Source organism: Rousettus aegyptiacus, unplaced genomic scaffold, assembly GCF_014176215.1.
Source record: "Rousettus aegyptiacus isolate mRouAeg1 unplaced genomic scaffold, mRouAeg1.p scaffold_m13_p_2, whole genome shotgun sequence".
In the NCBI taxonomy this organism is placed as follows: Eukaryota; Metazoa; Chordata; class Mammalia; order Chiroptera; family Pteropodidae; genus Rousettus; species Rousettus aegyptiacus.
The window spans coordinates 112,913,395-112,929,664 of record NW_023416295.1 but is presented as its reverse complement, the minus strand read 5'-3'; the positions used below and the strand labels follow the sequence as shown (position 1 = coordinate 112,929,664).

At 33.3% G+C, this 16,270-nt stretch overlaps 1 protein-coding gene across 11 annotated transcripts in view; it reads right to left on the bottom strand.

The window, feature by feature from the left end:
• The window catches only part of KCNC2 (potassium voltage-gated channel subfamily C member 2), a 167,661-nt gene that overhangs the window by 106,210 nt on the left and 45,181 nt on the right, over positions 1 to 16,270 (bottom strand). The gene's annotated exons all lie outside the window — the stretch shown is intronic.

The window sequence follows — 16,270 nt, the reverse complement described above, 5'->3', positions numbered from 1 at the left end:
TTAATTCTAACTGCTGTGAAATAGTCCATTGTAGGGATAAAACGTAGGTCATTTATTACTGAAGTACATTAGTTTCACATTTTCACTATTAAAAATAGTACAACAATCACCATATTTGCACAGGTGTGTTAGTTTTTCAAGGATAAATGCCTAGAAATAGAACTGTTAAGTCATGAAGTATGTGCTTCTTTGACCTCAGTGAATATTGATAAACTAATCTGTATAGCAATTGTAAAAACTTGCACTTCCACAATTAATGTGTAAGTTTTCCTTTCCTCACATTTTGCCAACTGTCAGTGTCATATTAATGATTTTTCATGGTTATGCGATATATCTACTCATTGGTTTAATTTTCATTTCCCTAGGAAATACTTTCCACTGAGTCTATTTAGCATAGTGCTGAAGTCTTAATGAGAAAAATGGGAAAATAAACATAAACAAAACAAAACTTACTAAGGATTAGAAAAAAAGAAAAATATTATTTGCAAATCACAAGAGTCTACACTTACAAAATCCAAGAGAATTTAAACAGTTTTAGAACTAATAGGAGAGTCTGGTAAGTTTGCCGACTATATGATCAGTATATAAACACTCTTAGTATCTCTATGAAAATTAAATATTTTAATTTTATTTTAATATTTTAAATAAATATTTTAATATTGTTGACAATAGCTACAAAAACAATGAGACACCTAAGCATGAACAAAATGTATGCAAACTAACAAAACTTCATAGCTTTTCTATGACTGAAATCCAAACTGTAACAACTATTCATTTAAAAAGAACTATCTGGAAATACTTTTCTTTCTTGATTTGCTTTAAACTTTACATGCTTAGGTCAGGATGTCTGCCTGTCCCTAATGTATAGATAATACAGAGCAAGTGTTTTGTTTGTTTGTTTGTTTCTGGATATGTCTTTCTACTGTTAAAAATAATTAGTCATTTGAATCAAAAACTAACTGTGGGTGGTGAGCACACAATGCAATATATATATGCCTTACTGTTGAATTGTACACTTGAAACTTACTGGATCTTGTTAACCGATGTTACCATAACAAAAATAAGTAAATAAATTTTAAAAAATAAATAATAAAACTAACTTGATAGCTATGACATCAGTATTTCTATTGGACAGATTAAAGAAAAAAGATTTCTTATGTGTTTTATGTTGCATCTTATAGGTAAAATAGAATTACATTATTTAATTGCTTTTACCTAAAACATAATGCAAGCTCATTAGCAAGTATTGCTGTAGTTTTATAGTTTCTCATCAAACTTTGGCCCAATTTCTTCATAGAATAGTGAATTCTTTTGTGGCTTAGTTCTCCTTAATATTTATCTAGGGAAGAAAGAATGAATCAGGATTCCCAATTCATTTTTCTTCTTCGATTCCAACTCAACAGTTTGAGGATTCCCCCTGTCTGCCAACACAGTTTTTAATATGGCATTATTTCTTATAGCACTTCTTATGTTGCATTGCATTTCATGATAGAAATAAGTGTGAAAATCTTTTTCATGATCAATGTACTAAAAAAAAATTCTTGTGAAAAATCGAAAGTTGATATCATCTTATTACTGTCTACTAGAATACAAGAATGTGAAGATACAAGTGATGAACAGCCAATTTCCAGTAACTCAATGAATCATGGATACAATTTAAGGAAACCTTTACCCAGTCATTAAAAAAGGTAATACTTTTAGAGAAAATCTGTGTGTGGGTATGTGTGGCAAATGTGCATGTCATTTTATAATGTTCCCACTTACTCTATTCCTTATATTAGTAATATTAATGTGCAAAAATAAGTGGCTCCTGTGTCCACAAATTTTCATTCACAAATCAAAACTGTGTATTACCTATTTCTCATTATATTTTAGTATTCTGAAAATTGCACATTTGCTTCTCCTTCAGAAAATGTTCAGTAACACGGAGAAAGCCAAGAAAATGTATACCATCGTAAATCTGAATAAAGTGTCAAGTTCAGCCTGGACTTCATCTGTGGAAGATTATTTTTTTTGCGAGTCTCCTAAGAAGTTATACAAATGAAAAAATAGTCACTAGATGTGACACGTCTTTTCACAAATAATCTAGTTTGACTCTGATATTAGTCATCTTTAATCCTTCTTAGCGCTTCACAGTTATATATTAAACAGCCTAGGTTTGTTTTATGTTTTGATCTGTGTCCCGGAATATAAAGAATTTATCAGAATATATTTTAATTATTCCTTAAGAAACAAAAAATCTAGTATAATTACCTATAATATTAAAAAGCAGGATAATAAGTTAAAATACATATAAATGGTTATTACATTTGAACAGAAAAAAACTCAACACCTCCTTATCTAAATCTTAGGCATCTTAACTAATAGCTGCAACCAAAAACTATTGTGACAAATTCAGTAAGAATTCTTGTTTTATTCAATCAGCAGATTCTGTGTTTTTAAAACACTGAGTTTGAACATCTTTAGGTTGGAGAGAGAATTTTTAACAGGCCACAGTGCCCAGCACTCCCTGGTACCTTATGAAAAGCCACTGCCTGTTACCTGCCTGAACCCTGAAGGCATTTGATTTCATAACCTCAAATATAAACCAACATTTGACACCTTTATCTAGAGTCTGCTAGAGCTTACTTTTACTAAATATATATTCCTATATCGTTTTTGTGCTATTACCTATATTACTTTTTAAAAATCAGAGAACCATTCACTCTCAACAATTTGGATGATTCAGAAAAATAAAATAACTTCAATGACCTCTGCTTAACAGTTTATTCTATTTTTCATTACACCGTCATCATCCACACTAACATACTTCATACTTTCTAGTAATAGTAAGCTTACTAGTTCTCTAAAATATATCACAGTGCTATCTATGCATATAATGTTATGCCTTTGTAAACCATCATCACCACAATATCGAATTTATTTTCTTGGTAGAGGCCTATTAATGTACAAATCTCAAAGCCATTCCTAAGAGTTCCTTGACTCTCACAGGCAAACTGAGTTCATCCTTCCTCTAAGCACCATTAAAATGTGTACATCTTTTGGGGGTTTTATTGTACCTATTTGATTGCATAGCTATCCGTTTACTACTGTGAGTTTCATCAAAGCAAGAATATCCCAAGTGTTTTGGGTATTACTTGGGGATTGTAAGAATTCAATAAATATTTTTAAAAAATACCTTCATAAAAATACCTTCAGTTTTCCAAGTCACTTTGAGAATCCATATAGTGATGCACTTAAGAAAATTGGATTGTGGAACCAGACTGCCTGGGTGTGTAACTAGTTGTGTAAATACTGGTGAGTTACTTAGCTTTTCTGACCTTAGATTTCTCATCTGTAAAAGAGGTATAAAAAAGTACCTTCCTCAAACGGTTATGATAAATACCCTGTATTTATTTCAGAATTCTTGGAGTTGAGCCAATACCAAAGATGATCTTTACCTCGACAGTTTTTGCCTGAAACCAAAAGACTTTGAGCTTTTGTTTTGATAACTGGACAGAGGGACAAGACTGGTAAAGCCCAACATCCTCAAAATGCTAGGAGACTAATAAGAAAATCTTGCATGGAATTAAGTATAAGAGAAATAAACCCTTCCATTTGGAAAGACATCAAATAAGCATGACCATATAGATTCTAGATGTGGGTGAGGAGAAAAATAAAAATTTTAATTTAGAATCTGTAACCACAAACTAGCTCCATCCAGTTTTGACGTTGGAATTCATACTATCTGTTTAGTCTCAAGGTTCCCAGGTGGAGAATTTAAAAGTGTCCTGGTTTGGTACCCTGCCAGATGACTGGCAGAAACCAATATAAATCCTCTCAGAAGTGCTCAGCTTCAAACCAGACTTTAAAGAATTTCCTAAGATAAACATTCCAAGAGAAAGGAATAGCTCACAGTCAAAATTCACAGCCTGCAGAAAAACCAAGCCACAATTAGTAAGAATCAGCAAAATGTGATATACAGAGACAGAAGAGAGAGGGAAAAGGGAGAGAGAAAGAAAAAAGATAGGTAAATAAATAGATGATAGATAGATGATAGATGCATAGATAATACAAAAATTAAAATGGACAACAGATTCTGAACTTGTCATGTACTTATTTAACACATTTAAAGCAATTAATCTCTAAGTAAACAAAGTTTGATGATATTACCAGAAATCAAGCAAATTTGAAAAAGAACCAAATAGAACTTATAGAAATGAAAAATATATTAAATTAAAAACTAATTTGCTGGATCAACTAAAAGCACTAGTTTAAGAGAAAATTAGTGAATTGGAATAAACATTTGAGATATTATTGAGAATATAGTGTAAAGAGTCAAAGACAAGAAAAATATGAAAAAGAGAATATGAGACATGGAGGTAGTGGAAGAAAATCTAATGCATGTATAAGGTCAAAAAGTAGCCAATAAAAAGAAAGAGGAGCAAATGGTATTCAAAAGATAATGCTGAAGAAATTTCCAAAGCAATAGTTAAAAATACAAACCTCAGATTTAGGAAGCTGAATGAATCCTAAGTAGAAAAATAAAAAGAAATATACACAAACACATCACAGAAAAATAAAAATTACAAAAATGAATGTGAAGATTTTAATATCAACCAGAGAGAAAAACACAGACAATACGAAAGAATAGTTATTGAAATAATTGTTGGTTTTCGAACAATAGAAGCATTGGTTTATTGAGAGCGAATAATTGTCAACACAGTTCTATTTCTAGAATTGCAGATTTCAAGCCATTTTCAAACAAAAAGTAAGTGAGAAAATATATTAGCAAAAGACCCTCACTAAAAAAAATTTTCATTTATATCCTTTAGGCCAAAGAAAATTATGCCAGATATAAGATTTGAGATGTAAAAAAGGATGGTAAGACAACATACTAGTACATATGTGGGCAAACCTAAACAAACATTGATTGTACACATTCCCAATAAAAATTGTATGTTTGCGTAGGGTAGGGGTAAATCAGCTAGTATTAAACTACAGAACAATAATAATAATACATAAGTTTTAGAAGAGTGATCAAATTAAGGAATTTTAAGATATTTGACTTTTTGCAGAGAAAAGACATGTCCTAATACTTTAGAGCCCTCAAGTAAAGTTTTCGCTTTATATGTGTTAACTAGAAAAATAGTCACGGTCCATATAACTCAAAAATTAGAAAAGAAATATGTAGTGAGAAAAATAAGTTTAAAAATAGTATTTTCCGAAAGACTAGGGCAAAGACAAGGATGGGGGAAGGATGAGGAAAGAGTAGGGGAAAATATCAACAATAAACACGAATAAACTCTAAAATATTATGTTTAATTAAAGTCAAAGAAAAATGCTATATGATTTCATATATCTAAAGTTTATAAAAGGTCAACATCAAACCATATACTGTTAGGGATGCATTTAAAGGAACTGTTGTTTGGGTTTAGGTTTAGGTTTAAGTTTAGGTTTATAGGTTTATATCACACATATAAGTGATATCATGTGATTTTCAACTTTTTCTGTCTGGCTTATTTAGTAGGAACTGTCGTGCGGAATAATAGATATTTAGAAGGCAGCACGGTGGCATGTGATAGGAGAGGGGGACATGGAGTAACACAAGCTACTAACATACAAATCTTTCTTAGTCTCAGTGATGTAGCAATGATGTTTATTTTTTCATTTTTTAAAGTGCACATAAAAGTTTATGCACTCTTATATGGTATATCTCACAATAAAAACATTTTACTATCAGGACTCTTTACAAAGAAAACTTCCTTTAGTTCCATTTAGTAGTTTTATGGTAGGACTGAAGCATACTGAAGTAGATAACTCCTTGGGGTTCCTCCTGTCCCTGATCTTAATTATTTAGCAAAACATATAACTATTGCATTTGTTTTATCAGGAGAAATCATTGTGGAAGGTTTAGATGCGAGCATCTGAAAGACTGGCATCTCAAACAAGCCATATCCTTTAGACAAAACTGGCTGTTAGAAAAGGAGCAGCTGAAATTCGGGAAGACTTAGTTGAGATCTCCTTTCCACGGATCATCACATCTGTCTTCACAGTTGCCTATTTCCAGACTCCCAGGCCGATGCTCTCATGGAGGTTCAATGGCCCTCATTTTATGCAGACTTTACACCTTGGCAAATGTCAGGCATGTAGGACTCATCTCTGGCATTTGTGGTGTGTGGAAGATAAGCTACAATAAATCAGACTGACTAAATTCCTCTTTCCCATCTGGTGCTCCTGCTGCATAGATAGATGCCATCATGTTTTTAAAAAGAAATCTGACTGGCAATAGTGTGTCTTGAGTCATGAAATGTGAGCTGGTCACCCAAATAAGTAGGAGAGAAAAAATCACTTAAGCCTTTTATAACTCTGAGCGATTTTCATTTGATGATGCTTCATAAATCATATGGCACTGGTGCTATAAAAGTAAATACACTGTATATAAATAGATAACAGAAAAGCCTGTGGCTTTCTACAATAGTTAGACATGGCAATTGCTATGTAAATTCTCTTTCACATTTTAAGCATTTTGAAAAACTAAAATTTGAAAAACTGAAACAGTTTTGTACATTTTCCTGTCTCTATTGGCTACCAAGAAGTACCTTTCAAGCTTTAACACACTTTTTCACTGATACTGAGCTATGTGCTAAGTGTGAAGAGAATTTCATATCTATGATGAGTTTGGAGCTCACACAAGTTCATGGAAATTGAAATATGCTAGATTCAATCCTGTTTTCCAACACCTTTTCCCAAGAAGATTACCCCCCTTTATCATGTCTGCACACGCCTCTGGCCCAAATATTGCAGTACTAACTACCAGTGTACAAATTGGATTAGGGGCTGATTATATAAACTGAGGAAATTTTATTCTTTAATGCCTGTAACAAAGTCAGTTTCTCTCATGAACTCTATTATTTAACAGCTGATTTGGAGGCAGTAGAACAAAGTAGAAATAAAGAAAAGCTAAGAATAACTAGAATCAAATCCAATTTTAAACAAATGTCAGGTACAAATAAGACAAAGGAAACTCACAATGATTCAAAAGAATGAATTTAGTACCAGCATGATTGCACAAATATGGCATCCCAAAGAATTAATGTAGATTTCCTTCAAAGTCAAAGTTCATGGCTGAGAAATTAATACAAAATGAAGATCATTTGTCTTTATGTTGGCAAGGCTTTCTATCTAACCCTGATGTGTAAGTTCATTTTCTGTATTTCCCCACTATTGACAAAAAATGACCCTAACTAGAGAAGGTACTTAGCAAGGGAAAGGCCAGGAGTAGAATTAATGAGTTGTCACTGCCAGAGCAGCTGGAGAGAAGCACAATACAGCGCTATCATTATGAGGTTAGGGAGGTTCAAGTTACCGGGCAAAGTGCTTTAACTATAGCTTATTATTTTCCATCATAATAAGGCTTTGAGGTAGGTATCTTTTACACATAAGGACAATGTGAAATCCCAAAGAAATGAGACCACATTTACCTGAAAAAAGAGAAAAGGTTGCCATCAGGGACCATAAAGAAAAATAAGTATCTAGAATGTAGCACTATTTATTTGAAGGAAGTAGAGTTAGGCTTCAATATTTAGAAAGAACTTTCTTATGGTCTGATTTCAGGTCACCAAGGGAGATGGTTATATATTCCTTTCTTGTTGTTTTTGAAGGTGAAAATGTCATAGAGAGTGCCAACATCTAGGAAATGCCAACCTTATATATCTATAGTAGTTAAATACAGCACAAAGCAGATGTAGCATGAAGTAGCTATGGTGTACAGTAAATACAGTACCAAGGTCAAATATACAGGATTTAGAGCAGTAGTCAGAAAACTATGACCCATGGGCCAAATCTGACTCCTTCCTCATTTTTTGTGCAGTCCACAAGCTAAGAATGGTTTTACATTTTAAATGGTTGAAAATATGAAAAAAAAAAATATTTCATCACATAGGAGAGTTAGAGCTCTCACAGACTAAAATGATGATCATCTGGCAATTTACAGAAAAAAATTGCCAGTCCTGCACTAGAGCCATTAGTTCTTGAATTCAAATCTTGATTATTGCCTAGCTATGTGATCTCTTATGAAAGTCAATTTCTCTAAAACTCAGTGCCCTCATCTTTAAATAATATCTTCTTTGAAGGTTTATTGTGAAACAAAATGATAAACTATGTAAAGCACTTAACCTAGTGTCTTATACATAACAGAAACTCAAAAAATTTATAGCTGCAGATCCTTCAAATAGCTCTAACTCCCTATGTAACTTTATAGCTTACCAGTTTTATATGTCATGGGATCCATAAACCCATCTAAAATTTTTAATATCATTATCATACCCAAATAAGTCCATCATGTTACATTTTCCAGTGAAGTGGCTAATGTGTTTATAAGCCAGAAGGTGATTCAGCTAACACTAAAGCTCTATAAGATATCAGCGATGTCATATAAATCAAATTAATTCAAGAAATATTTAGTCAGAGTACACTATGGTCTAGAAAAAATTACTAGTTGATGCCCTGATTTTTCTCTGTGCAGAACCTGATGGTTATAGTCTCCCTTCTTCCTCACTGACAGAACTTTGGCTTTGTTAGGAATGTGCCCAGATAAAGAAAACATGACATTTTCTTACTTCCCTTGAAGGTAGGGATGACTGCTAACGAGAAGTAAGTAGGAGTCGCTGGGATGACTGGTAATGAGAAGTAAGTAGGAGTCACTGGATGAGAGGCTTTCATTTGGGCTTAAATTGCCCCTTCTGTTTTTGTCCTTAGTCCTTGCCCTTGCTCATCCCTGAACTGTGAACAAGGCTGGAGCTCTAGCAGTCATTTTTGGTTGTGAGGGCAAGGATTAAAAAATTGCAGAAACCTAGGCTTTGACACCTTTGAGCTAAAACTGGCAACTGACTACCTCAAGAATGCGTGATAAATCAGAAAAACAAAGGTTTTAATTTGTTTTTTGTTTTTTTTTTCTGTTTCTCATAGTCAAATCCAATCTTAACTAATATATCTATCCTCAAGTTATTTGATCCATGTATTTCCTTGGGTTCAAGCACCCAAACATCAAGACTATAGTTTAGTAATTTTAATAAGTTTCTTATCATTCGTACCTGAGTAACATTAACTAACAAGCTAGCACCAATCATAGAAAGTAATGCAAAAAAGATAAAGAAATAAGATGTGTCATTCCTAGTAGAAAAAGAAATTTGAGGAGCTGAACTTTGAATGAGACTTCTTTCCAGCTGACTACTGATAGTGGCATAACAATCTTAACAGACAGAATCTCTGACGTGGGAGCTTGAATTTTAGCTGCGTATCAGCAATACAATTACATTATCACTTAAAGCTATTTTAAATGAAAACTTCAAACTTCATAAACCTTTGGTTCACCCACTCCTCTGGAAACTCACTTACAAAGATCAGATTAAATGGCAGGGAGGCTTTCTTGATGTCAAGATCATTTAAGTCATAACTCCCTCAGGCAGGTTGCTGATTCAAGTTCCATTTGTATTTGACCAACCTTTGTCATTAATCGAATCCTATGGACTTTATTTACACAATTCACACTTGAAAGTCAGTAGAAGTCAGTAGGAGACATATTTACATTTTCTTGCAGTGTTCAGTAATGAATATATACATTATATGAATCTTTTAGTTTATTAATTTATCTAAATAAAAATCCATCATCCACTAAAACTCAAACTGTGAAATTAGAGCAGTAATAAATGGTGTTGCTTTGTAAACAAAAAAAAATATAGTTCTAATTTACTGAACTAATGGAATATATCTTCTAACTTTAATTGAGAATAAGAAATAACTTACTTGTACAACTTTGCTGACCACATTTTATAAGAATTAAAACCATACGTATATTTGCAATTTATTAATTCACTGAGGATTATGTTTATATATATTACATTTATAAAAATACACTTCAGAGAGAAGAAAGGAAGCAGCCACACATTTTTAGTTAATGGCAAAAACAAGAATTAGTTTGTATCTTCTTACCTTTTCATTGGGTATAACCTTGGTTATTCCCTACCAAGAAGGCCAGGTGCTTTGAAATCCAGAACAAGGTTTTTTCATAGTTATGACATTTCCCATGAAATTTACTCAAAAAATCAATCTGGCTTTTTGAGCACTGGAAGGTCTTGTGAAATAAGGAAACCATAACAAGGCTTCAGCCAACAAACTTACTTTGATATTTTTGGTTCAAGTACATTCTGAGAAGTTTTATCTGAAAATGATTAATGGACAATTAGATATCTTAAAGCAAAGGCCGTCTAAGAGGCTTTTTATTAACACCAGGGTTATCTTCTACGAACTTAATTTTAGTTCCCTGAAACTTTGAATATAATCAAGTTATAGAGTCAACACTGAGTAAAATTTAATTTGGTCTTGTCTAATCAGACCCAAGAGATGCAACAGGAAGGACAAAAAATTCTTGTTTAAAAGGCTTGGAGGTATAGGGTGAAAATGTGACCTTGGTAAGGACAGAGGGAACAGCTAAAGATTGGTGCGACATTCTTAAAAAATATCTGAACTATAAGTTGCAAATCAGTGCAGGTCTTGTTTTTGTTTTTGTTTTTCTGCCAATAATACTTCCTTAAGTTCCAGTAAAATTTAAGAAATAGTCCACTTATGGCTCTGGTAATAATAGTATGACTGGCAGTTACCTGCAGAACCCTAATTTATACTCTTATTGGACCCACTGGTTTAAGATTATCTCATGAAATAATTAAAGATTTATCTGTGTTGAGAAAATGCAGTAAGAAAGCTCAGTGCAACACCTCACTGATGTGCAATTTGGGTAAATCACCTAAGATTTCCTAAACTCAGTTTCTAAGTTCACTGGACTATGATTAGGACTAGAAGGCATAATGCTCACAAAAGGGTTTCACTGTCTACAAAGTAGTTTTTATTTAATTATTCATTCATTCATTCATATATGGTTACTATTTTCCATTTGACTGTGGTAGCCAAACCCCCATTGCTTTTGCTTTTAAAGAGAGCCATGATGGCAATAATAATAAATATTATGTAGAACTTTATATTTTCAAAATTAAATCAAAGAATTAAATCTAAAATATTTTTGTAAACATCTATGGGTTTATTTCTACAAACACACTTTAAAAATGTAAATGAAATTTACTCAAGTAGAAAATAATTTCACCCAAAGCCAAATGGGAAACTACTTTCAAGTTGTAGTTCAAAAATGAATATTTCAAAGACATGAAAATAGTCAGTTAAAAAGAGCACTCCGATATCTTGCAAATGAAAAATTCACTTTATCCAACATCAGGGTCTTTTGCAGAATAAAGTTCTTTGAAGTTTAATGACAGGAAATTGAGGCATCCCAATTTTTACATAGTGAAGAGATTTATTGGCATATTCTGCTCCAGCAATGCAAGGAAAAAAGTTTTATATAATATAAAACTTCTAATTTAGGAGTAATCTAGAACTGCCAAATACAGTTACGCAGATTGGCCACTGCTCAGTTCTGGAAATGTCATTCACATGTACTTGAATGTGAATTGTACCTGCCCCACCCACTTCAGGAGTCATACAATACTGTTCCTAACTAGAGAATATGTTTTGCTCTAAATTTTCTTACTAGGATCAGCCTTATTCCCCTATCCATGGTGTATTATTACAGGACCTTAAAGTGTGTATGTGGCCGAGGGGAGGCATTGGCAATAAAGAAGCAGCATTCAGGCAGAAATATGAAAACATGCAGGAGAGAGCTGATGCCATTTATAGAACTGAAAGTGTGCTTGTAATATCCCTAACATGTACATCATCCATTCATCAAGCAATAGGTATTGGACCCACCATGAGCAAAGTGGTATATAAAGTTCTATTGAGATTATAAAAAATAAATAAACACATTATAGTCATGTTCTCATTCTCTACTTAGAGACTGAATGTGTGTGTACTGGCAAAATTCATATTTTGAAACCTAATTCACAATGAGATGGTATTTGGAAGGAAGATTTTGGGGAGATGATTAGGTCATGAGGACTCCATCCTCATGACTGGAATTAGTGCCCTTATTAAAGAGACCCGAGAATGCTCCTCTGCCATGTGAGGTTATAGTGAAAAGACAGCTTTCTATAAAATGGGAATCAGGCTCTCACCAGACACTAAATTTGCCGGCACCTAAATCTCTGACTTGTTAGCCTCTACAACTGTGAGAATTAATTTCTGTCACTCATAAGCCACCAAGTCTGATAATTTTTTTCCAGCAGCCCAACCAGACTAACAGATTAAGACATTTTCTCAGTGTCTCTCTCTCTCTCTCTCTCTCTCTCTCTCTCTCTCTCTCATTCGCTTGCTCGCTCTCTCTCTCTCTCTCTCATTCGCTTGCTCTCTCTCTCTCTCTCTCTCTCTCTCTCTCATTCTTTCTCTCTCCATGTGGACGAGTCTTTCTGTATGGTCAAGTTTTTCATTGCTCAAGTTTACCCTATTTCAAAAAGCAGCTTTTTTTTGGAAAAAAAAAAGTTAATATTATATAAATATCCTTCTAAAATTTATTAAATGCCCTTCCCAGCTTCTTTGACAGAATGCTTGATCTCAGTTTCTTCATTTATAAATTATATGGGCTATATGGACTCCAAGGTCTGATTTTTGAGTTCTTCTAAAGGATCAGAGTTGTTTCTTTCAATCTAGATAATGACTTTTTTTCCATGACATGCTGAAGACATCAGCTCAGGGTCCGCTCAGGATTTCTGAGACACTTTGCTAGTTCACAAAATGGCACCTGATGGCTACGCCTTTGGAATTATTAGACGACTTTTTATTTTTGTTCTTTTTTTGCTGTCAGGCTATCAGAGGCTATGTCTCACTATGCTGAACATCATTACATCTCTTTGCTCTGACTGATTTCCTACCTTAAATCACATGCAGACAAAATCAGACAATCAAGCCTACTAAAACTCTATAAAAAGAAGCTAACCCTGTGAAGCATTTAATTGTGAGGAGAGAGAACAGACTTAGAGACATCTGTGTTGTCGTTACTCATCATGAAAAAACCTCTCTTTCTCTTTCCGCCTTTGTTTTTTAGAAGAGGCAGCTTCATCCTCTCTTTCTACTTGTGGACTAGTGGAAGGGAATATTTCCAGTTCCTTGACCAGCCCCTACCTGGTACATTCATGTGAGAGGAGTATTTTACTAGAGATTTAAAAGGCATAACCTATTTAGTCTTCATTTCCTGTACTTACGAGTAGGAAGATCTCTCCTCTTACAGAGATCTCTACTTACAGAGTAGACCTATTTGATTGGTTGTAAATGTGGATCTGCAGGTCTGGATCTGATTCTCACCCTATGCAGGCAAGTCTAAGGATATGAGTCAGTATTAAGTTAAGGGAAGATGGCATGCTCCATTTGCCTCAAAGCCAACAACTGGTACTACAGTTTTCCCAGAAACCCCGCAAGGAGAGAGACTGGACATAAGGAGGGTGATAGAAGAAAAGGAGGTGGTGGTGTCATCGTGTGCTTTTCTATGAATTAATAAAGCTAATATTTATTTTCTTTTCGTCTGTCATCCCTTGTATATTTAGCTCTCTTGATCAAGAACCCCAAAGGCAAAAGGACTGATGGGGCACCTCCAGGCAAAAGAGATATTACTGTAAAATCATTAAAGAGAATAAAGAGTTGTTGAGAGAATTCTATTGTTTCAAATAGGATTCCTAAGCTGATAGTGAAAAAGAACACTTCTCATTTAGAACAAATAAATTTAAGTTTCTGCACATTAATATTTTGTTTTAATACCAGCCATTTACAGTTAAAAGATTTTGAGCAATAAATGTTAAAATACAGTTTTTCTAGACTTTCTGTTAGGTAGGCTTGTACTATTGTGATGCCATTTCAAAACTATCACGAGACACTGCAAAGAGTGTGGCTGCTGCCGTGAAACAACTAAAACTACCGTGGGTGAAATCCCACACTCCCCAGCTTTTGAAATTTGCAAGAACGATATGGAAGAAAGGAAGGAAAATGGTCCCAGAACAATATCCCATAGGAACTCTCAAACTCTCTTTAAAGAGTGACCTTTAATATACAACTTAAATTTCCTTTTGTATGATGAGGTTTTCTTTGGTCATTTCAGGAAAATACAGACCCAGCATCTGATCACCATTCACCTTATACTTATGTTTTCATGGTATTTTTTCCCACATATTTTCAGTGGGGGAATTGTTTGGACTTTATGTAATTCTCAAGTGTATGTGTTGGCCCTGACTATGTTCACTCAGCCCAGCCTAACACACCACAATCTAAAACCAGATTTAATTTACTTCGTTTTTTTTTTTTTTTTTTTTTAATAATAAATCAGCATCCATGACTCTGGTTATATTATCATATAAATATTTTTGGGTGTCACAAGTCAAATTGTACCCTCAGCCCCACACATATTCTGACACATTTTACAGTGTGCACTAACTAGAAAATACCAGTTCTTAGAAACCATTTGTATTTCTGATCCTTTACCAATAGCCACTGTTTCTGCAGGCTTTCACTTAATGCATCTGGGAATAACTATTTATCCTTAACTGGAATGCATTCATTCCTCTGAACTAAAGTGCTGCCAGGTAGAATTTTGGTAATAGGCCACCAGGCATCTCCAAGAAAGACATGAATGTTCTCTGAGAAAGTAAATTACAGTCCCTTCAACACTGACTTGTAGCAACTGCTGCTTTATCCCTCCTCCCAAATCTATTTTTATCTATGAGAATAGCCAATAGTATGGCACCTGGAGTTTTCTATGTATTATTCATAGATCAAAAATGGTTGAAATAAAAGTACCTTCATCTGCATGAATTATTCAAAATAGAATTAATATTAGCTGGATATTTGTTAACATTTTGAAAGCCCATTTTTAAAAAATTAGTCAATTTTTCAATTACATGTTTCCCAAACTGCATCACCAAGAGATCCACCAACCTACTACAGTTATACCCATTGTCTTAGGCCAAGCCATGGCTGCTACACATATTTAAATCTTATTTTATTTCTTAGTGTTTCTAACTTGTTGAAGTCAAGATAGTGATCATATACATTTCCCTAGTAATGTCTCACAAATGCATGAGACTCATTTACGAAAAAACCTAAGAGAAACTGAAGGAAGGAAGTCTATATTATTTTCTTTGTGTCTGATAAGATGTGTTTAGAATAACTACCTTTTAATAACACTTTTCCTGTATATTATCAGTTGCCTAAAGAGGAAATCTTAATAGACCTACAACAAGTAAAGAGATTTTTTATTAGTTATTTTTAAAACTCTCCCCCCAAAGGAAACCCAGTCTACATATTTCCACTAGTGAATTCCACCAAAAATTTAAAGAATTAATACCAATCCTTCACAACTATTCCAAAAAATAGAAGAAGAGGAAATACTTTTCAATTAATTCTGTGAAATCATTATTACTCTTATACCAAAACCAGGAAAAGCCATTACAAAATAAACTACAGAACAGTATCCCATATGAATTTAGATGTTAACAGCAACAAAAATCCTAAACAAAATAGTAACCTAAGTTGAACAAAATATAAAAAGGATTTATCTTAGCAATACGAGGCTAGATTAGTCAATGTAATATATTATAATAATTAAATATAAGACAAAAACTACATGGTCATCTTAACTAATGTAGAAAAAAGCATTCAACAAAATTCAAAATTCTTATGACAAAAAAAACCACACTAAAAAAATCTAGGAATAGAAGGGAACTACTTCATCCTGATATAGGGAATATACAACAAAAAAGAAAAAAAGAAAGAAAGAAAAGAAAAGTAGAAAAGAAAAAAAAACAGCTAGCTTCATACTTGATGGCAGAGCCTAAGATCAGGAACAAAGTCTAACACCAGGAAGAACAGGAACGTCCACTCTTGCCCCTTGTAGCCAACATTGTACTGGAAATTCTAACCAGAGAAATTATTCAAGAAAAAGAAATTAAAGCCATCAAAATTGGAAAGGAAGACTATTTCTCTTTGCAGATATCATGATCATGATGACAAGAAAACCACCAAAAAATAAGTTATAACTTGTAAACAATTTGAACAAGTCTATAGGATGCAAGATAAACACCCCAAATTAACTATATTTCTGTACACTAGTAATTAATAAGCCAAAATAAAATTAAGGAAACAATATCATTTAAAATAGCATTAAAAACACTTAGGAATAAATTTAGTAAAAGAAGCGTAAGATTGGTACATTGACAATTACAAATACTTTTAAAAGAAATAGAAATCTCTGAATTTATGGAAAGATAACCCAGGTTCAGGACTGGAACACTTAATATTACTA